The sequence below is a fragment of the Typopeltis vanoorti genome, chromosome 9 (assembly GCF_054136105.1).
Source record: "Typopeltis vanoorti isolate ZY-2024b chromosome 9, IOZ_Tvanoo_1.0, whole genome shotgun sequence".
In the NCBI taxonomy this organism is placed as follows: Eukaryota; Metazoa; Arthropoda; class Arachnida; order Uropygi; family Thelyphonidae; genus Typopeltis; species Typopeltis vanoorti.
Genome location: NC_143557.1, coordinates 94,997,679 through 95,022,468, shown reverse-complemented (window position 1 = coordinate 95,022,468; position 24,790 = coordinate 94,997,679). Strand labels below are relative to the sequence as shown.

Genomic DNA, 24,790 nt, shown 5'->3' with positions numbered 1-24,790 from the left:
GAATATGAAAATGAGACAAGTCATATAGCATGTCTCAGTCTCATTCACAGTTGAGTTAACAGGAGAATATATATATTAGAGTTTCAAGGGAAACAATGGTTAGCAATTATAATTCAAATAGAGGGTTACATAACTCATTCATTATCACAAAAAAAATTTAACTGCAGATAACTCATTATTTTCCAAAACTTATAGACAAACAGCACACAATCGGAGTGGTTAGGGATTCAGAAGGTGGCAAAGTTTCACAGGTTTCAAAGAAAGGGAGAAACTCACATCTTTATGGCATGGAAAGCAATATCAGACTCCAGGAATTTAATGAAGACCTAATGGTGTTCTTGAAATCTAATATTAGCAAAATGGCCCATCTGTCCAAAATAACAAAGTTGTCATGAACAGGGTATTTGCCAGGAATGGAGGTAATTTATCTTTGGTGGATTGTAGAAAAGATAGTTTCTGAAACTGTTTGAGGGGGGGGGGGAGCATAATGTATGCACACCATCTTTGACAGATGCCCATTCTGCTGAGATTAGAATCCAAGTATATCAGGACTACATCAGATTCCTGGATGCTGATCTGATAAGTCTGGCAAGCAAAAGACACTTGATACAGAATTCTTTGGAATCAAAACAAGATTCTGCACTCAAATGGCTTAAATTTGATTGCCTGTTCTTTGAAACCTGTGAAACTTTATGATACTATCTGAATATCAACTATTCTGCCTGCATGCCTATCATTTTGAAAATTAGTCATGATTTAACTGTTCATATATATAAAACTTTTTTTTTTGTAATAGTAAATGTTATTATTATACATTCCATGGAGTCGATAGACTCATTGTGGGAGGCGATTTCAACTGACAACATATCAAAGTGAATCTTAAAATCCTTAACGCACTCTGCATTAACAACATATTCCATTAATGCATTCCGTTCACTGACAATCTCCATGTAAAAAACTACTCCTCACCACACTCTTGCATAACTTCCAGGGATGGCCTCTAGTTCTTTCCCTCTTGCTTTCTACTCTTTTTATAATACCTGTGGATTAATCTAATAACACCCCCTTACTAACTTAAACATTTCTATCAATATCACCCTTTTTTCCCCTCCTATCCACATTTCAACCTCTCTCCGTAGCAAACATTCCAGAGTCCTGATATTGCCTTAGTCACTCTTCACTGGATCCTCTCCAATGTTTCCACATCACAGTGAAAACCAGATAACCAAATCTGACCAGTACTTTATACAGTGGTACAACCAACTCCTTATCATCTCTACATGTTAGAGTACTTCTTATCATAGAGGCACTATGATTTGCAACACTTGCAATATGCCCTCTAAACTTCAGTCTACTTCCCAAATCTTGTATTTCATCCACTTGTTGCAGTACAGCACCATCAATATAGTACACAGCCTTATATTTCTGCATTAATAACTGCAACACCTTGCAGATATTAATATTAAAGCTACAACCCTGCTCTTTTCTCCAAGTCAAAAATCTATTCGAATCTTCCTAAAAGGAATGAACATCAGTGGTGACTTACAATTCTCCATAACTCTGCATCATCAGCAAACAACTGAAGATTCCCAGTCAGCCCATGTGGTATATCATTTACAAACAAGTTAAACATTAAACAGCAGGGGGGGGTCCAAGAACAGAACCCTGAGGCAGGCATGCCACTGGTTACCCTTCTTTTTTTGAGACATTGCTTCATCGTAAACAACTTGCTAGTATCATTCGGAGCCAATCTTCGACCCATCTAACCAATATACAGGGTACTGCAAAAAGGAGGGGGGGGTTATACAACTTTGAACGACAACAAAAGGTAAATAGCTATAGATGAACAAATTTTATTTCTGTGCAAATGTAGCGTAACACTTGAAATTTCAACACAGACAGTTAAATTTCGGTATGACTGCTTCCAGTAATTCTGCAGATGTACCATCTGTAATTAATTTCCTGACACATGTGGCAGAGCATATCTGGTGTAATTTCAGCAATGGCAGCAGTAATTCTCGAATGTAGCTCATCCAAACTGGCTGGCAGTGATGGTACAAACATCTTTTACAAAGCACCACAAGAAAAAATCTAACAGAGTAAGGTTGGGGGAACATGGTAACCATGCCACAGGTGCCCCTCTACCAATCAATCAGACTGAAAAATGGGTGTTGAGGTATGACATTATGTCTGTCAGGTAATGGGGAGGTGCTCCATCTTGCTAGAAATGTAAGCATCCATCATGGTCATTGTCATCTAACTGTGGTATTAGGTACCCAAGTAGTGTGTCCAGATACACACCACCAGTAACAGTAGACTCCAAAAAAAAAAAAGAAGGGTCCATACACTTTCTTCTTGTTTATGATGCAAAAAATATTAGCCTTTGGGTTGCTGCAAACATGTTCTACGATGGCATGTGGATTTTAGCTTCCCTAAATTCTGCAGTTGTGAGTGTTTACTTGCCCACTTATGTGAAAAGTGCACTCATCACTGAAAATGATCGTGTCCAAACAAAAATCCTCATTTTGTCCTATCCTACTAATCATTTCCATACAAAAATCCTAGCACATCTTATTGTCTTTCTTCAAATGTTGTATGAGGGTAAATTTGTAGGGCCTTAAGCATAGACTGTTGCAATCACACATGAAATTCCGATTTGATCATACAGACGCTTGTCTGGTTGGCATTCCGGGGCTTCTCTGGAAACTTTGCCGAACTTCCACAACAGCATCGGCAGCATGCAGTCTTCCCATTCACCTTGGATCAGTGGCGCACCCAGGGAGGGAGGCCAAGGGGTCCTGGCCCCCCAAAAGAAAAAGGGAAAACACACTAGAAAATTTTCCAAAAATATTTTCCTAATTAAAATTCATTTTTTTTAAAATGTATGTTGTGTCTTCTATTTCTATACTACTTATGAATTAGTGGCCACATAAGGTGGGAATACCCTATAGCTCTCGGGAATCCCGGCTGCTGTGAACGCAAGGCGAATGAAGTAGTGCCCTTGCGGACTGAGTGCTACTTCGTTTGCCCGAGCCGATCACGAGTATCTTGTACAGTATTGGCAATCACTGCAGATGCTCAGTCATAGGTCATATGCAATGTAGTGTGCATTCTCAAATCATCTACTCAACTTGGCCCCCTCCAAGATTAAACCCTGAGTGTGCTACTACCTTGGATGATGCACAGAACAGTCTATTTCCACAAAATTCTTGTACTATGTGTAGATTATGCACCTACTAGGAGGTTCTTTGGCATATTACATGTGGAATTCCTCTAAACTTGTGTTGCACATTTCATTTTCTCAAACCAGAACAAATAACGTGCTCAGCCAGTGTCATTTTCAAATTTTGTGATGTATCATGCCATGTATTGTTGTCATTTGGTAATAAAGTTACGTGACCAAAAATTGATGCATTTCATTAGATTATGACACTCACTCAGCTTTTGTATGTATTCAGAGTTATTCTCTAAGTTTTAAAAGAGGTAAACCGCGAGTAGACATATCGATACAAAATAAATAACGGAAAAAACTCACGTAGAAAGATTATTTAATAGTATAATTTTCGCCTGTGTGTCACAGGCATCTTCAGTACATTAAGCTCAAAATTAAACACTAACTGACAATTCCAAAAAGTGCCACCTAAGTAGCTAGTGTAAGATAACTAAAAAGGTCCATAACTTTCCTAAAAAAAAAAAAAATTAATACAATAAAAAGTTAGGAAAGATTAGCTGATTTGTAAAGTACTATCTCCCATAAAGGGGATAGACGTAAGCCATCAGATCTGTTTAAGTTATGAGAATGAAGTAGAGTTTCACATGTTTCTTTATAAAGGCGTTCCATGAGAAACTGACTTTTGTGAAGAACTTTTGTCTTTCTGCAATGAACTCTGTGTCTAGTTAAGATGGCATGTTCGGAAAGTCCAGACTTTTCAGGTTTAAAGTATTCAATATAACACCAGCTACTTAGGTGGCGCTTTTTGGAATTGTCAGTTAGTGTTTAATTTTGAGCTTAATGTACTGAAGATGCCTGTGACACACAGGCAAAAATTATACTATTAAATAATCTTTCTACGCGAGTTTTTTCCGTTATTTATTTTGTATCGATAGAGTTATTCTCTGTTCTCCTATAAAGTTGTACACATCCTTTTGAAATGCCATATTCTCATCTATGCAGTCTGTATATCAACTTACCCTTTACAAATCCATGCTGACCATCATAAAGAATACTATGTCCATCAAACCAATCTTGTATTCTATTCCTAAATCAATCTCTCCAAAACCTTGACAACTGCAGTTATACAGACTTGTCTATAACTGGAAACTTTTGTCCTATAATAATGCTTGTGGAGTATTACTATTTTGGTTCTTTTCACTCCTTAGGAACCTTAACCACTGCAAGACTTGCATTAAATAACCAGGTCAAGGGCATAGCTAACTGTTGTGCACATTCTTTAAAATTATGTTTGGTGACATGTCATCCATTTCCACAGCCTTATTTACATTTAACCCAATCAACACTTGACCGGATACACATCTGATTCTTTCACTTCCAATTCAGCTATTACTTGCTTCCCTTCTATATACTGCATGGTATATGCTGATAAAGTGCTCAGATGTATTACTATTCAATACTAAAATTCCCTGGCAGACAGAAACAAAATACCTGGGTGTAATTCTCGACAAAAAGCTAACTTTCAACCAACCTATCAAGTCTGCGTGTACAAAGGCATCTAATCTAAAGCCATAATTCCACTATATCCCTTGAAAGGGCTGCTATGACTATCCACCAGTGTCAACCTGACATAATTGTTCTCACTCTTTAACTCTTTACTTTAATTACAAAAAACTAATCACTGTTTCTATTGAACTCAAACAGTGTATTCTGCTGTTTACTCGACTGTGACCGAGACCCAAACATAAATCAAGAAACAAACGTGATACATTACTCATGTCTGTTTTGAATGTTGTTAACTGATCTACTCTTTTGCTAATGATATCTTTGTAACAACAAGGAAAAAACATGAAGAGCTAATAAATTCTATTATTCTTTAGATGAGTTAAAGATTATTAACTAATTAAATGTTTCAGTTACCTTTCACTTTCATTTCTAATGAACAGCGATTACTATTCTTTTCATTTTCCCCACCGTCTCAAATTCCCAAACTGACTTGCTCATCTGGTCATTCCACAAAATTCTTTTCTTGTCATTCATTTCTTATCACCTAACAATTATTTGACCATAATGGCTAGTAAATGCCAATGCTAAATTGCAGATTTTATATAATTATATAATCATTTATCTTATTATTATTACCACCCCATGACTCATCTGGGAAGTCCTTTTATCACACACACACAGCTCATCATACCGTGTTTTAAACACATTCAAACTCTTTGCAGAAACCACATTCTCAGGCAAGGCATTCAAATCATTCACAACTCTACACGAAAAAAACCTGCCTCTCTCTCACTGACTCTCCTTATACAGTTTTTATACCCTGATCTCCCACTATTCTCTGTAAAACTTCTCCAGCATTGATCCTATAACAACCCCTTACCAACTTGTAGGTCTCTATCATATCTCCCCTCTTCCTCCTGTCCACCAGACTCTGCAAATTACATCTTCTCAATCTTTCCTCATACTCGACATTCCAGAGGTCAGACACTACCTTAGTCTCCTTTGGACCCTTTCCAACATCTCTTCATCCTTCTGAAAACCTGGTGACCAAATCTGGGCACAATAGTCCATGTGTGGCCCTAATCAAAGCCTTATACAATGGAACAAGAATCTCCCTACTTCTACACGTCAGTGTCCTCTGCATCATTCTCAGAAGCCTTCGTGTTGTCTTCACAATTTTGGCGATGTGTCCCCTAAATTTCAGATCCTTATCCACTATCATCCCCAGATCTCTTATTTCCTCTACCTCCAACAATATATTCTCGCCAAGCATAAATTCTACATCCCATCTTTGTTTTCCAAATTTTAAAAACCTTACATTTTGCAACATTGAACTCACATCCCCATTTCCGTGCCCAATCACTCAATCTATTCAAGTTTCCCTGTAATGCCACAACATCTTCACTACAATTCATGGTTCGTCCCAACTTTGCATCATCTGCAAACAACTGACTAACTTCATCCATATCTTCACCTATATCATTAATATACAAGTTAAACAGCAATGGACCTAAAACAGACAATCTGAGGCACTCCATTAGTGACTTTCCTTTTCCTGGATATCGCTCCCCATACACAACTTGTTGATACCTATCAGATAGCCAGTCTCCAATGCCATGCACCAATCTAATATCCAACCCCACCTGCTCTAGTTTGACTGTCAACGTATCATGAGGTACCCTATCAAAAGCCTTTGCGAAATCCAAGTATATCACTGTGTATCCTCCTCCTCTGTCCATGGAAGCAGTCACTTTATTGTAATAAGTAAGTAGATTACTAAAACATGACCTCCCATTAGCAAATCCATGCTGTCTATCAAAGATAATACCATTGCTGTCAACCCAACTCTGGATCCTAGTTCTCACAAGCTTCTCCAACAACTTAACCACAACACCTGCCACACAGATAGGCCTATAGTTTGATGCTTGAGTTCGATCACCTCCTTTATGAAGTTGCACAATTTTGCCCTCCTTAGGAACTTGACCTAGTGCAAGACTCATATTATAAAAATATGTCAGGGCAGGTAATATGTCAGTGGCACATTCTGAAAGAATGTGCCACTCCCTGGCACATTCTTTCAGAATATGTGGTGATACATTATCAAGTCCCACAGCCTTATTAACATCTAGTTTACCCAACTCCTCATACACCTCTTGCTCACCTACAGTCAGTCTCTCCTTCCCATCATCAACTGCTCTCAATTCCTCCATGAAGTCACATTTACAAGATTGAAAGATCTTTATGAGCTGCTCATTAAGTATCTCCACCACACATTCTGCATCAGCTGTCTTTATACCATTTTCTCCAATTAATGTCATCCTTCCATAATCATTCTTTCTTTTGCCGGCTACATATCGAAAGAACTCCTTAGGATTCTTTTTGGCTTCATTAGCCAACTGCTGTTCATACCTCTCTTTAGCTACCCTCACCAACCAAGTCACCCTCCTTGCTTGGTCTTTATAGACCTCATGGAATTGGTTATTTCCACTTCTCTTATGCTGCCTCCACAATGCCCTTTTTCTCTGTATCACATGCTTAATCTCTTTATTCATCCATCTCACACCCACCTAATTTATCCTTCTCACCCTTGGAATACAATTAGACATTGCATCTAATAAACAGTTTTTGAAAATCCCCCAAGCTGCACTGATCTCTTTTCCAGCTAACTCCTCATTCCATGCTAAACCCTCAAGCTGTCTCCTGAGCTCTTCATAATCACCCCCCCCTTGTAGTTGCACATATACCCTTTTCTCACAGAGGTCCTCGCACTGCTGGCAACCACCCAGGTAATCACCCCATGGTCACTCTCACCAATTGGTGGATGATTTGACACCTCATTTACAATTACATCCTGTGATGAGATGACCAAATCCAAGACCCTCAATCCTCGTGTGCCCTCTGTTACATACTGTCTGAGGTAGTTATCCCTCAAAAACTCATTTTCTTTACTTCCAGTTGCTATCTCATCATTCCAGTCTATACTGCCATAATTAAAATCACCCTTGGCTAATTTGATTATCACCACCATCCACCTTACCTGGTCTATAACACCATCCCACCAAGTATTTGGTTCCATTCACCTCTATCTTACACCATACTGCCTCAAAACCACTGGCACTATTTCCCTCTTGCATCTCCACTTTATATGAACATAACTCTTTCTCTATCATCAATAGCACTCCCCTCCCTCTTTACCCCCTCTGTCCTCACGAAACATCATACCCTTCAATCTCTATTCCTGTCAGGATGTCATCCTCTTCCAACCATGTCTCACTTATTCCGACAATCTTTGGGTGAACAGACGCAATTAGTGCAACCATTTCATCAGCCTTGTTTCTTACACTTCTAGCATTTGTATACAAACACAAGAGCTCATTTCTGGATCTACAGCTAGTTCCACTGATACTACCACTCACTCGATGTGATCTCTCCATGCTCGACTGGGGCCATTTCCCTTTCTTCTTATTCATTTTAGAACCCTTTTCAATTCCAACTGTTTCCTCTTGATCCCTGGTCATCCCATTCCTTTCCTGCCTACACATGCTCTCACCTCCTCTTGGAGCATCCACCTTTCTCACACTGTGTACCCCTGTCCACACTGAGCCTCCCCATTTCCCTGCTCCTCTTGCACACCTATTCTCTCATTTTCTATACTCATACCACTCACTTCCCCATTCATATCCGCCTCTTCAATTTCTCCTGCTCTTCCACATCACTCCTCTCTCAATCTGATTCATTCTCTCTATTCACTTCTCTACCTTCCAGCAGCAGTCTCTCCAAGCGACTCACACCATAACCACTCAAATGCAGTCCATCACTCCCATACAGCTCACTTCGTCTCTCAAACTCATTCTACACATTAACAAACTGTACTCCTGTCTCCTCACACATTTCAGCCAGCATATCATTCATAATCCTTGCTCTCCACCTCATTTCACCACAGTCATACCTAGGCAACACGCTAACTACCCTTCCTGTCATACTATTCTCTTTTATCCTTCTAAGCAGCCTCCTGATATCCATTCTGACACACTCCTCTTTGTCCTCTCACAAATCATTTGTACCTATTAACTCTTTTGCTCGCTTCTGCCTCATATCCAATGCCTCAATCACTCTACTCATTTTAGCACCTGGAAAACATACCTTGTGCATTTTATCCTCCAGCACACCTTTAATAATGGAGTTGCCATACAACGCCACTCACTCATCTTTCGTTAACTCTTTCATTCCATCATTATTTATTTTAATAGTTTTTACCTGAATTTTCTTAATTTCATTCTGCATCCATTTCGTTTCTTGCCTCATCCAATCCAATTCAACTTCCGAATCTCGCGACACATTCTCTCTATCATTCAATCTTTCTAACTCTCGACCCCCTCTTCTCACTTTCACTCTCATTCATCCTTCTTTGTTTCCGTACTTTCGGTCCAACATGCGTCCAACTTTCGCTATCATTCTTCCCATTTTCACACTCATTCAACTTTCTTTGTTTCCATACTTTTGGTTCAACATGCGATTTTCGCTATCATTCTTCCCATTTTCACACTCATTCATCTTTCTTTGTTTGTTCTTTCAGTCCAACATGCGTCGAACTTTCACTATCGTTCGTTCTTTTTTCGCTATCATCCATTCTTTTGATTTTTTTTTACTTTCGATTTCTGCGTCACGGCATTTCTAGTTTCATTCGTTCTCTCAATTTCGTTTCCTTCAGCCACTCTCGCCTCACTTTCATCCCTTTTAACATCCGTTACGGTTTTCAAATCGCTCTTTTTCTTTTTTACTGATTTTTTAACATTTTTTCGCCTCTCTTTCTCATCATCCTTCTCTTTTAAACGTGCACCCATTTTCCCCACGACAAATCTTTCCTCTTAAGTTTTTTTTTTTTTTTGCAATTAAAATATTCTAAATTCCATTTTATGTTATTTTATTGATCTAAATTGCATGATTCTTCAAGTTAAGTAAAAATTTTATTATTTAAAAAATGGATATAGTGGATGCTAGGAAAATTTTTCATATGGTCGAACATGGGGAAAGAACAGGAATAAAGGGGCCATCTTTGGATTGCATAAGGGAATAAAAAGTATCTTTTTGTATGGAGAGTGATAAGAGCATGGCAAGCATTGACCAGGGTAGTGAGTGCAGACAGAAAATGAGGTTAAGGAATAGTGTAATAGAGTGTGTTATCTCATGGAGATCCTGAATAACAATAATAATACAAAATATGAAGTCAAAGTTATGATCTGAATTTATTTTAATACCTATATATATATATATATATATATATATATATATATATATACACACAGACACACACACATATATATACACATACATACACACACTAAGCACTTCTATGGAAACTAGGAATCACTGCAGGAGGTCCAAAACTTTATTATTATTATAATTACCTGACACCTCTAGGGAAGTCCAAAGACTCATCGAAGGAGTGCATCTACTCTAGAACTCTAAATACTCCATCTCCACCACTCAAATCCACCAACTACAGTGAACCACATCATCTACACTAACGCCATCTACTACTTACCACCACTAATATTTTCAGAGACAATCACAAACATCCATGCCCATGATGGGATTCGAACCCACATCCTTTTGGTTGGAGAGCAGATACGCTAACAACTCGGCCACCCAGGCTGGTTACATCACAATTCTTTTTACATAATACCAAAAATAATCACTAGCAATGCTCAATTATCTAAATCACACAATGTCTTTCATATACCTTTTTAAACTCCTTCTCTGATATATATATATATATATATATATATACATACACACACACATATACACGGCAATCCCTCGATTAGTGTGCCTAATGCGTTCTTCAAAACAGGAGCATTAATCGAAAATGCACTAATCGAATATAATAACCTAAGGGAAAAAGTATAATTCGTTCCTCAGATTTCTTTTTTGACCCTTAATTTTTTTATAAAAGAATTAGGATATGTCTCAGGGCCTAGTTAAAGGAAAACTATGAAGCTGAAAGACAATAAAACATATTCAGAATATAAATTTATTATTCTGCTTCTTAACAAAGAATTGAGCTAACATAGTTTGGTGTGCATTCTGTTTTCTTTTTTTCATACAACTGACGGTATGGCTCTATTGCCTCTACTGCAAATTTTACTGCTTCTTTCTTCATCAGTGTCAGCCACTAAGCATTGCTGCTTAAAAACTTTGATTGTATGAACACTATTTTCAAATTGTTTCTGTGAAACCTCTTTGGACTTGTCAGTGATTAAATTTTCTTCATATTCTTCAAGATCTTCCCGTGTGCATCTAAATTTAGCAGATCGGAATCACTCAACTTCTCAGAATGAGATTTAATTAACTTACATTCATTTGAAAAGCCTCTAAAATCATTTGCACAACGTGGAAGAATGTGCTTCCAAACGGCTCATATTGCTTGCAGTAATTTCATTCGACTTTGCAACTTTATAACCAGGCTGAAATTTCTCTGATTTGGCTATAAAAGTGTTGGAAGGCATTCGCTTCCAAACAAAGGCCAGTTTCATTGACATTAAGTATATGTTGATCACAACAGTCCCCTTCTTACACAATTTTCTTCAAAATCTCTGGATATTTCCTTATCTGCACTTGCAGCTTCGCCTGTGATTAGAATATTATGTAGGCTATTTCTCTTTTTGAAACACTGAAATCACCCAGCACTACCGTGGAATTCTTCTTCTTTTCCATCACTGATATCTCTTTCTTTCCAGGTTACAAAGAGACAATGCTTTTGATTTAATAAGGCCAGTGTTTAGCGAGATCCATTTTTGGTTACAGTCTTCGATCCATGTAAAAAGAAGTCTCTCTAATTCAATCATTATAATATTTTGATTTCGAGTGCATGCATGATGAACTTGAAGCAGCCTTACCTTTCTCTTTGTATTCAGCAGTCGACTGACCCATTTTTGTGTTCTTGTCCTATCTTTGCTCTGGACTCGCCTTGTTAATTTTTCTTTATTATTTCAAGTTTTTCTTCCAATCAGATTACTTTTCGAATCATTTTCACACTTCTATTTTTTGCTCACTAATTCTTTTACTCATGATTAAAGGTTAGGAAAATAATTTAAAATAAAAAAGTAAGGAAAACAATTGCACAAGATATGATCAGAAAAACGCTATGTAAAGCAGACGACATAAATTTTGGCAGTAAATTTGGAACATAGTGCACATGGAAATAGTTTAGTACGCCATTAAAAAATAACTCTGTAAAATGCTTCAAATTGGTAACTAAATTATTTTATCCTGGTGAGTGATTTTTTAAAATAATTAGCCATGAAAAATGTATAGATTGAAAAATTTTAAAATTTGTAACATTTATTTTTAAGATGTATATAGGCGCACTAATCAAATTTCAGTATATAAAAAAAAAATGACGCACTAATCGGGGGATTGCTTTATATGTATTGAAGATACCAAGTAATTTTATATAAACTTGGTTTTTAATCCTATTTCCCAAGTAAGAAAACAGACAAGTACGTTTGCTTACTTGGGAAATTGGATTAAAAACGAAGTTTATATAAAATTACTTGGTATCTTGAATACATAATATACCCAAGTTAAAAAACTTTCTACATACATACACACACTACCCACCAGATTATATATCACCCACCAACTGGCCTACCAGTCCGGAACTCGGGGGGGTTGGGCGCCATAGGCGCCTAACCCTTGAGATTTCCGGACTGGTAGGCCAGTTCTCCTTGAATTCTGATGACTCGAATCTTGAAGACTCAAAAGGGGTCCCCCCATGATGCCCAACCCCCCGTGTTCCGGAGTGGTAGGCTGGTTCTTGAATTCTGATGACTCAACACTCAGGGTAGCCTGAGTTTCAAAACGTTTCAAATAACTTGACAAAAAACGTTAAATAAAAAGGCTTATCGTTTTATACATATAGGGTAGATTAATAACTAACTCACTGCTTTTTACTGCAAAATTTACTATTCAGAAATCATATCTGCTATTAAAATCCAGTAGCAGATTTCACATAAACATTCTCAATGAATATACCACAACATACATACAAAACAACAGAAAATACAAATATCTGAGTACATGCACACATACAAAAATTAAACTGCTATCATTTAAATTTCAGAATAAAAAACATCTCACCATCACTGTTTTTCTGAAATGAATTTACAACTTTCAAATAATGTAAATAAAAAAAATATATTCTTGAATTTAAAATTTATGTTTGTTTTCTAATGATTTATTCTCTTCTTATATTCTAATTTCACATAAACTTTCACACTTTCATAATTTTTATTCTCATTCAAGTACTACACAGAACTGTCAAATATTATTTCTTACTGCACGTCTACGGAAACTAAGAATCACTGCAGGAGGTCCACAACTTTTATAAGTTACATTATAATTATTTTTACATAATACCTAAAATAAACTAACAATGCTCAATTATCTAAATCGCACAATGCCTATCATAGCAAAGGTTGGCTGATTGGTAGAGCCTCTGCTACTAGTGGCTCACTCAAAAAGTTAAGCAAGTTTGAGTGCGGTTAGTAGTTGGACGGAGTTCAATCGTTTGATGCTATTGGCACACACTCTCCCTCGATAAGTCTTTTGGAATCCCTGGAGTGTCACATAGTAATAATATACCTTTTTTAACTCATTCTTTTATGGTGCACTTGACACTCTCTTTCTTACAATCTATTCTGCTCTCAAAGTGAAAAATCTTTAGCTCCCTTTACTGCTGACAAAGTTTTTCCACTTGGTTATATTATGAATTAAAGATACCAAGAATTTATATTGTTGGTTTCATTCTTACAGATATCCTTACATAGCACATATCCTTATAGACATGTATAATGCTATGCATTATCAGAAAGGCTACTACCCAGAACCGGTTTTGACCTTTATTGAGGTCTCATCAGTGGGAACCAGACCCAGAAGTGATACCAAGGTTGAAGTAATACAGACACCTTTTGGCTACTCATAGAAATATGACTTCTGCATTACTTCAACCTTGGTATCACTTCTGGGTCTTGCTCTCATTGATGACACCTCAATAATGATCGAAACCAGCCTGGTTAGTGACCTTTAGTGTTCCATAATGCAACACATATCCTTACAACTATGCATTATGGGACATTAAGGAAACTGATGTGAAGTCATCAGCCTCTATATACAAGTTGCCTGGTTATGAAATTACTTGATACACAAACCTTGTTTGCTTACACTTGGATAAAGGATGAAACCAAGAATATAATTTCTTGGCAGCTTTAATTTATAACATATAACCAAGTGGAAAAACTTGACATCTATCTAAAATTCAGAGTATTTTAGGAATAAGGTGTGACACCTTTTGGCTACTTATATATGGAAATATGACTACTGTATTATTTCAATGTTGGAAATTTTAAGCGTTGAAAAACACACTAACAAGTAAAGGAAATGAAGTTATTATCCCTCTTTATTAGGCTATGATTTAGTCACATCTTCACTACTGTCACCTGGGTTTTTTTGGAGAACAGAAGGTGGTCAAAAAAGATTCAGAGATGAGTGAACAAGATGCTGACTGGTTTGTAGAATGCTCCCTATGAAGATAGGAGGTTTGTGGGTTATAAGGTTTAGTTGATAGGAAAAGAGAGGATATGACATAAGCACATGAAGTCCATAGCCTTTTCAGAATCCAAAATACTTGGTATTCTTTTTTAATTCCAAGCAGTACTTTCTTCTTTCCTGATTAACTCCTGACATGCTCAAATCTGCCTGATCTTAGAATATTGTTCTGCATTTGGGGTAGTGTCCATAAAATGCTCCCTCAGTATTGAATGTACAAAAAAGTGAGCAATTTGGTTAACTGATGCACACTCCCCCTCTCTCTCACTGACTCCTTCCAGTTGCTTTCCTGTTGACACTGCTGCTGCATTGTTTCTTCTATAAGTATTTCCATGGGAGCTGCCATCCATCCACTTGCTTCTACTGATATACAAACACAACAGCTGCTAGTTCACACCCACACATATGTATGTATATATGTAAATGAATTTAAATGCCTCTATACCGAGAAAGAAAAGTTTAATGTTAAGATATGACTAGTTTCGTTGAAATTTAACTTCTTCAGGTATCACAGGCAAAGAATTACATAAAAAATAACAGACATGATAAAATACATTAACAGATCTAGTATAAAACACACAAGTACATTTAAAAACAGGAATGCGTGCTTGAGTTCCAACTTAAGTTGACTACATGCGTGAGCTGACACGAGTGCGCCAGTATTGGACAGTGGCAATGTGTGCATCAGAAATATTGTAGCTAAGGTTTTTATTAATATGAGATGAATCGAGCGATATTTCTCTAGATTCAATTATTCTTCTTTCAAGTTCATCATAGCATACATGGATGTTAGAAGTTTGTGGCCAGTCTACGAGGTGTTGGCAGCCTTCATCCGAGTTGATAGAGAAGAGAATGTGGGATTTCAAATTTCAAAGAGACATTTCCTACGTCAGAACCAGGGCCAGCGCTCTCTCTAGCCATGTTCTCTTCTCTATCAACTCGGATGAAGGCCACTAACACCTCGTAGACTGGCCACAAACTTCTAATATCCATGTATGCTATGATGAACTTGAAAATAATTGAATCTGAGAAATATCACTTGATTCATCTCATATTAATAACAGCCTTAGTTACAATATTTCTGATGCACACATTGCCACTGTCCAATATTGGTGCACTTGTGTTCATGCACGTAGTCAACTTCAGTTGGAACTCAAGCACGCATTCCTGTTTTTAAATGTACTTGTGTGTTTTATACTAGATCTGTTAATGTATTTTATCATGTCTCTGTTATTTTTTATGTAATTCTTTGCCTGTGACACCTGAAGAAGTTGAATTTCAACAAAACTAGTCTTATCTTAACATTAAACTTTTCTTTCTTGGTATAGAGTCATTTAAATTCATTATTATATACATTTTCTACTGAGTAAATTATGATCAATAATATATATATATATATATATATATATATAGAACCCTGCTCCAGGAAATTGATGAGGCACGAGATTTAGGAGTGTTGGTGGATAGGGAATTGAAATTTAGGGGACACATTGCAAAAGTGACCAAAACAGCTCATCAAATCACTTGGTTGCTGAAGAATACGTTGACAAGCAGAGACAAGCAGGTTATTGTTCCTCTCTATCGAGCCTTGATAAGACCCCATCTAGACTACTGTGCTCAGATTTGGTCACCTAGGTTTCTTCTTGATGGGGAGGATGTGGAGAGGATCCAGAGGCGAGTGACCAAGATGATAGCAGGTCTGTGGAATGAACCGTATGAGAACAGGTTGAGGATTTGTGGGTTGCAAAAATTGGTTGATAGGCGGAGGAGAGGAGATATGATTGAGACATTCAAATTACTGAAGGGTTTCTATAAAATTAATTCAGAAGATATTTTTGAGAACAGGGCTGGTTGTGGGAGGACTAGGGGACATCCATGGAAACTGGGCAAAAGTGTGGTTAGTAAAGGTGTTAGAGCTGGGTTCTTTACTTTTAGAGTAGTGAATGAGTGGAATGCGCTCCCTGAGTCTGTAGTGGATGCTGTGACAGTGAATGAGTTTAAGGCGAGGTATGATAGATACTGTATGAATGTCAGATAGTTGTGATGAATATGATTTGGGGCCTCCCTCGATGAGTCTAATGACTCCCTGGAGTTGCCCGTAATAATAGTAATATATATATGTGTGTGTGTGTGTGTATATATATATATATACACACACACACACAGAGAGTTAAACTCTGAACTCATTGAGCCAACATCTCATCATCTGTTCTTCAGAATAGTTTTCCTCAACCTGCTTTCTCCAATGATTATAACTTTCAGGGCCTCTTCAAACACACAAATTCGCTTCTTCCTGTTAACAACCTGCCCATACATGGCATTATTGTATCATAGATCTTGAAACCTCTCGAATAACTAAGAACAATTTATGTATTTGTATTATATCCCCATCTGGTGCACCTAACAAACTCTGCGGCTCAGATTATGTTAATGTCTCCAGGATCAACATTCCATGTTCTTATGATTCATGTTTAAACACTTTCTAATATTCACCCCCCCTCCAATTCAGAAGAATAAATCTCTCCAATATATATTCTGTGTGATTAAATTAATGCCACCTCCACTCCTTTAGCACAATGTACTCATGTTCTTATTCTAGATTTCTTCTGTATCCTTTTTCTCATCTTCACTATACCTGAACTTGAAACTGTATCCACAGTCATATCCCTTACTTCTTAAAATCTGTTGAAGTACATATTTCAACCAATATATAATACACTCTACCTGATACCTTAAAGCATGTGTGTGTGTGGGGGGGGGGCTCACAGTACGCTAAACTAAATATTCTCCATGCACTTTATTTACAGTGAACATTAATTGGTAGCAAACAAGATCTTTGTTGATGCATTTCAAATTATTGTCTGTATTATACCTTAATTTACTGCAACGTTCGAACTGATTAAAGCCTTCGAGAGATTACTAAGAAATTTCCCTTTTTAACCTTGTTAACAATAGAACGTTAGACTTCTACGCTTCTTTCAACAAACGAAATGCTTTCATTTAAAAACAAATAACAATAATCCTATCCATATAAATAACAATAATACTAATCACGATGAGTCTCTGACTTCATAGAGGTCAGTTAATAATATGATGGATGATACTACATAAAACCACTGTGAAGCTGAGGTATGATCACGTAAATTTACTCACACATTTTTTGTCGCCTTCATTTGAATTTTTTTGTTTACAATTTATAATTAGTATTCTCGCACGCGTGTTCTAGTATGTATTTCGATCCCCCCCCCGCTGGGCCATGTGGGAACGTTGTTAATTAACAGGATTTTGCGAGGATTAGGAAATCAGTTTCTAATGATTCCTGTCTAGATTCAACTCCAAAACAAAATGCCTTTTGCAGTTTTTAAGCATTATGAAAACGGCTAAACAATTTCGAACTGATAGTTGTTTTACGTTGATGTATTATATAAAACCATGATCAGCTACATTTAACTTCCAGCCATTACAAATGCCACATGTCACTTAACATGTTTTTTTAGTTTCTCATCAGTGCCCTTGAGAGAGGCTAGATGTTATGGTAGGTCTTACAGATCACTATGGGAAAAAAATAAACATTATTATTTGCCATGCAATAACGATATTCCTTTCAGTTACACAGTGTTAAGAGCAACCACTTTCTTTGGAATATGCACTCACCTATAGTAATGTAATAATTAAACAATCAGTAATTTCACAAAATACCTCTTTACACATTACGACATAAGCTTTGTTGAAGCATAGAGGCTTGTGCAACGGTTTGATTGGTAGACATACAGAAAGTATGAGCCAATCACTTTTTCTCGCTTTGGCGGGTATTCCATGTAAATATTTTTAAAGCATCTAGAATTTGCCCGCTTCTATATTATTGGCTTATTCCAAAATACCCCCGATAAAGGCTGATTACTAAGTAGAGGATGGCTGCAATGGCGACGAAAAGCAAGTGGAACGAGGTTGTATGTGTTTCAGAGATATAGCCTCAAGAGAAGTAAGTTTGCAAACTTAACTTGTGAAATTTTATTTTCATATCGTTTGTATCATTTTATTTCAGTCAGTTTAACATATTTTGAATAGTAATTTTATGTTAACGCTTTTAGTTGTCCTTGCAGAGTATTCTTATTATATAAATTTTGTCAGGAAGAAATATCATGGCGAACAGAGTATAATAACCTCACACCATAGTTTTCCTAGATTAGCGATAACCTCGACACAATTTTCATGATGTAATTCCGCATTTGGAAGTTTGTGCTTTTTTGTTAAGTGGAATTTAAAAACATTGAGTAATTTATATACCTTAATAAAGAAGTGAGCATCTAACGGTTGAGTTATAATTCACTATTAATTAAAGTTTAACAATTATAGTTGCGTGTTGCTTATTTTATGCGAAGTATTTTATCTGGGGTGTATATATTGTGTTATTTTCTTTTTGAGACGTACTTGTAACAATAGCAAACATCATGCAGCAACCAAGAATTTTCGCATGCAGGAATAAATTTTCACCCAAATTTAGTAAGTATAATCGATGATAAATATAGCTTCACCGTAATGGGTATACTATGCAGTTAATAACGATTAAGGTCATTCTGCACATCATGAAACCATGAGCATGATTCAGATGGAATCCCAGTTGCTCGAGTCTTGTTACCTAATGTGCCTACTATACTGTTTTATTATATTTTTTTAACACAGTATGGTGTAAAGAAAGTTATATTATTAATGTTTTGTAGCTAACCCTGATGGTTTTTTTTTGTTTTCTCAAGAACTCTTCATTTTGGCCTAAATTTAATTTCTGAAAAATGCTTTCAATTTCAGTAATTTCCATGATTTTATACTTGATTACGAAGTTGATGTATTAATGTTTGCGCGGAAGTAGTTAAACATTGTCATTTGTTCGGTGTGTGGGGGGGGGAAGTGTTCTGTATTCAATGTTAATGCAATAACATTCTCAAAAAAATAAATTCTGCTTAATCTCGAATAAAATTTCTGCAAGACAAATGGTTACTTCTCCAAGTATCAGGTCAACTGTTAGAACTTTTAAATTATATCTGTAACTTTATTTCATATCATTGCATCATGAGACCGATCTTAACTTACCTGTTGTTGTTATTTTGCTCGATCTGTTTCTAGTTGTCATCTGTACTGCCTAGCTTTTATCTTGTGATATCTTTTGATTTCTGTGTGTTTTTATTATTCATTGATTCTTTTTTTGGCCTCTTTAACGCACTGCATTTTTTTAAGACATGAAATTCCTTTTTGGTTGTATTTTTGATCATTGGTCATTCATGGAAAAACTGAAAATTCTGTTTTTTGGTTGGGTGAAGTATATTGCAGCTACATGTCTATTGCCTATTATCTTTGAGAGAAGTGAGTGCAAGTGGTAAGAATGATTAGCTTAATAAAATTCTTGGTGTCAGCTTTGTTTCTGTTTATATAAGGGATAAGGAAGTTATTGTTCCACTTTATAAGGAACTAATAAGACCGCATTTGGACTATTGTGCACAGATCTGGTCACCTAGATTTCTTGGCGATGAAGAAATGGTGGAGAGGATTCAGAGACGAGTTACAAAGGTTGTTGCAGGTCTGTGGGATGTTCCCTACCAGGATAGATTGAAGATCTGTGGGCTCCAAAAACTAGCTGATAGATGTAGGAGAGGAAATATGATAGAAGCATATAAATTATTAAAGGGATTTTACAGGATTGATGCTGATGACATTTTTAATACCAGTTCAGGAAGGGAGAGAATGAGGGGACCATTCCTGGAGATTATTTAAGAGTGTGGTTAACAGCGGTGTTAGGACTAGATTTTTTACTTGGAGGGTTGTAAAGGAGTGGAATGCATTGCCAGGGGTGGTTGCGAATGTTTCATCTGTGAATGAATTTAAGGAGAAGTATGATAGGTATTGTGTAAATAATGGTTAGTGTGTCAATGCGGGGTCTCCCTCGATGAGTCTTTTGACTTCATGGAGACACTGTTATTATAATAATAATAATAATTTTCAAATTATATCATTATTCCAATCCTTTGTCTTTTTTTTTTTAAATAGCTTTAAAAAGATTGTTTTGTATGGAATGTTTGCCATCTTTTTGTTTGATTCTTTAATCCTGAGGTCTATTTTTCAGTCCTTTAACTACTTTCTTTACTTCTGTTGGTGTACTATTCTTAAACTCTTTTTCATGATACTCTACATAACGACCGTCACGACTCACTCAACTGGTCTTTGTATCATACAATGCACACTTATTTTCTCAGGTATGTATAATGCAACACACTATCCGAGAACCATTTCAGCATTAATTTTGTTGCTGCATGTAGGTTGATAGGGATGGAGTCTTTGAGAAAGCCATCTTCTACTGTATACAATGAAGAATTCTTAGGGCAGGTTTGGGATTTATAAAGTGTGGAGAGTAGAGCAGGAGAGAAGTAGTGTTTTGAGCACAGTTTTTTGAAGTGGGGATGTTATGGATATGAAGTATTTATGCCAGGATAAGCTAGATATAGAAGTCAACACAAGAAGAAAGTGTGATCTTGACTGGAGATCAGATCATTTATGAAAAGTAAGATGAGCAAGTGGATTTTTCTCCTAGAGGCATGACTTTTGATTCACTTAACTTCATCCCATTTGAAAACGGTGAGGAGATCAGTGTTTAATGATATTTGGTTATGAAAGGTCTTGTAACTTGATTTGATTACTACAAGATTTCTGCAAAGAAGAAATGGGGAGTATGGTAATCAATAAAGCTGAGAGTTAGAATTTGAGGGGGGGGGTCATTGTATAAGTGGAAGTGTGGGTGAGTGCACAGAACCATGGATTACTTCATCATTAATAAATCTGAAAGAAGCCATCCAGCGTGACACATGACGATGACCAAAGAGGAAACTTTTTCTATCATAAAGGGCAGAAAGAAGACTAAGTTTGGTAGCTTAGTAAGAAAGCCTTGATGCCAGACAATACAATCATGGCTTTAAAATATTAAGAATCTCTACATAAGATTTCTCCAAATCTGGGCATGGTCTGTGTTCAAATGTGGGTAAGATCAGTGAGGAGACTGCTTTAGAGCAAGTGCAGAGAAATCCATATTGTTGATTATTAAGTGATATGCCTCCGTAATGACAAAGCTAGCTGCCAGTGATCTTTTCTATCACACTTTAGGAGTAATGTGGAGTAGCGGGATATTTTAATGGCTGGGCTTCACTTTTTTTAGGACATCTTGGAATCTTAGATGCCAGAAGAATATCACAGCTTGTGTGTATGATACAAGATAGTTGGTAATTTTTTACCACATTTATAGGGATGCCATAAAAGGCCAGAGTTATATCCAACTGCCTTGGTGACGGATCAAAAGAATTGATGGCCATTTGAGCAGGATCATGCTTTTGACATTTGTTCATGATGAATGTAATGCAGCAGATAGAAATTTAAGCTAGTATTAAAAAAAAAAAACAGTGGAATAGCTAAATTTTATATTAAAGAGGCAGAACAGACAACTAGAAGACTCCATAATCAAAATGTGTTAAGTGCACACAAATAACAGTCTGGCATGGTGTATAATACATTAAGGTCCTAACATAATTTTAAAACCAGATAATATATTATTATACAAAATATATATTATACAAAAAATTAAACCTTGTCGGGATGTATGGAGAGCTATTTCTCATAAGAGGGATAAGTCATTTCTATTCAGATTTGGTCTGTGAAACAAGTGTTCACATTGTTCTAAGAGAGAACCACTTTTGTGAAGGACCTTAGTTTTATTCCAAAAGAGTTAATGTTTGGTCAAGATAGCATGTTCTGCAAGTCCAAACTATTTTGGCCTATGCAATTCAGCTCACTCTTTAGCTTCTACTTAAGCAATATATTATACTACGACCACCTTCCTGGCTAATGGCTCACTATCTTGGTCAAAAAAAAAAAAAAAGTAACAATTATGAGGCATTTCTGAATGAATAGTCCAATTTAGATCTGATCTTCAGGTGTTCTTTTGCTCTACTTAGATTTCCACATTTTTATGCTCTGTAATAGCTTTCCTGTTATTTTAGGTTGCTAAGTTCAACACGATGAACATCAGAACCAGAGGACTTGTTGATATTGAATCCGTTTAGAATCATTTGATCTTTCTGGGGAAAGACTAGTAGAGGTAGGCAGTAAGTGGTTCTTGGCCTAGTGGAAGGTGATTTGACTTGCCAAAGGAAAAAATGACTGTTTTATATATTTTATTCCTTGAGAAAAATTTTTGGATGTGTGTATGGACACACTCCGGTTTTGTCAAACACCATTTGCATTCTGATTAGTTGTTCAAATGTTGCATCATGCATTTTCAAATTCCACTTTTATTTTTTATTACTTTGCAATGAAAAAAAATAATCTTATAGCAATATTTGCCCAATTTTCACTTGCACATGAAAAACATTGTGTGCAAGTTTCCAGTCTTAGACTCAGTGTGTGTGTGTGTGCTGTAGCATGTGCCCACAATACTGAAAGCCATGTATTCACAATTTGATATGCCTAAAACTGGTGACATTATTATTATTATAGGTATCTCCATGGAGTCAGTAAACTCATCGTGGGAGACCCAAACTATCAAAACAATATCATATCTCTTCATTTTCAATTCATTTACAGACAAAGAACTCACAACTGAGTCAGGCAATGCATTCCACTCATTCACCACCCTCCAGGTGTAAAACCTCGTTGTCACACCCTTGTTAACTACACTTTTCCTTAACTTCCAGAGATGACCTTGTTCTTCCATCACTATCACATAGCTGAAACATTTCCCCAGCATCAATCTTATAAAAATCTTTTAGTAATTTAAATGTTTCTATCATATCCCCTCTTCTCCACCTATCAACCAAGCTCTCAATGTAGGGAGCATTTTTTACATCACTCTCCTCTGGACCCTCTCCACAACCTCATCATCTCCAAGGAATCCAGGTGACCAGACCTGAGTACAGGAATCCAAATGTGGGAGTATCAACGCTTTATAAAGGGAAATAATAACCTCTATTTCTGGAAGTTAGTGTGTTCCTCAATAACCAAGTAATCCTATGTGTAATCTTGGGCACCTTAGCAATGCGTTTCCCTGAACTTCATCTCCCTATCCACCAACATTCCTAAGTCCCTAGCCTCATCAACCTCTTGGAGTACTGTTCCATCAATGTAGTACACAGCTGGTAATCTTTTAATCCCAAAATGCATAACTTTATGCTTTTCCCTGACCCATTTTGCCAGTTTATTTAAATTATCCTGCAAACTCTCAGCATCAGCTTGATTTTTTATTGCGCTACCCAACTTTGCATCATCAGCAAACAACTGAGTATCTCACTTTAAGCATTTCCTATATCATTTAAGTACAAATTAAACAATGGCCTAAGCACAGTGCCCTGAGGCACACCATTAGTCACCTGCCTCATCCTGAACTCTGCTTCTCTATACACCACCTTCTGGTATCACTTCCTGAGCCATTCTCCTATCCATATCACCAGTTTAGTATCCATCCCCATGTGCTCCAATTTGCACAACAGAATTCCATTGGGCATCCTGTCAAAAGCCTTAGCAAAATCCAGAAGTACCACTGTGTAGCCATTTCCTTTGTCTAATTCAGATGTCATTCTATTATAAAAAAAATTAATAAATTGCTAAGGCAGGATCAACCTTTAACAAAACCATGTTGGCCCCTATACATATCCTGATCCACCCATTCTTGAAGTTTGTCTTTAACCAACTTTTCCAATACTTTTACCAACACTCTTGAGATGGTGATTGTCCTGTAATTAACTACTGCAGTTTTAGAGCCACCTTTATACAAAGGAACTACTTTGCCTTCCTTCCACTCCCTAGGGACCATACAAGAGTTCAAACTTAAAGTTAAATAACCAAGTAAGAGGCATTGACAATTCCTTTGCACATTCACGCAGCACCCGATCTGATATTCCATCTAAACCTACAGTGTTTGCATTTAAATTTTGCAACATACTAAGTACCTCTGATTTCTTAACTTCAATTCTCACATTGGTTATTGCTACAGGTATAGTTTGCCGATAGCTTGTATATCTCTGCTTGGCATCTTTCCAAGAATGGTAGATTCATGCTGAAGGGGAGAAAGAAATGAAGGACATGCATTGGTCGCCAACACGCGAAATCGCCTGCTTTATAGGTAAAATTTTCCAACTGTTATACAAGCAACATAGTTAACTACAATGATCGTAAAAGAGAAGTTAATTTTCTGATGTGTAATAAACAACTCATCCCACAATATGGACTGATTACCCTATTATTGGAATGGATTCTCCTCCTGTTGACATGCGCAGAAGTATCGAAAGGTCTCGAATCTGTGGGGGTACTATACAGAGAGATCCTCACTTGGGTGATAAACTTTTGAAAAGTGATCACTCAGTAACTACTATTACATCTGAATTTGTCACCTCAATACCATCAGCACCCACTAAAGTTACAGGAGCTTGGAACCTCGTATACACTAGGTAGTAGCATAGGTGAAAGTTTGTC

General features: G+C 36.7%; 2 protein-coding genes across 5 annotated transcripts in view; one reads left to right on the top strand and one right to left on the bottom strand.

Annotated features, from left to right (window-relative positions):
- LOC150103269 (uncharacterized) overlaps positions 1-18,087 on the bottom strand; it is a 147,745-nt gene extending 129,658 nt beyond the window's left edge. For 2 of the 3 annotated variants that reach the window (XM_090397723.1, XM_090397722.1), the window contains exon 1: positions 17,942-18,087. The gene's annotated coding sequence lies outside the window, so the exon portion shown is untranslated. Of the gene's footprint in view, positions 1-5,092; positions 5,175-17,941 lie in introns of those variants that run through there. The other variant, XM_090397724.1, reaches the window with a different exon arrangement.
- A 124-nt stretch (positions 18,088-18,211) lies between these two features.
- LOC150103268 (uncharacterized) overlaps positions 18,212-24,790 on the top strand; it is a 134,454-nt gene continuing 127,875 nt past the window's right edge. Inside the window, exon 1 of one of the 2 annotated variants that reach the window (XM_090397512.1) lies at positions 18,212-18,269. The gene's annotated coding sequence lies outside the window, so the exon portion shown is untranslated. Of the gene's footprint in view, positions 18,270-18,524; positions 18,791-24,790 lie in introns of those variants that run through there. The other variant, XM_090397511.1, reaches the window with a different exon arrangement.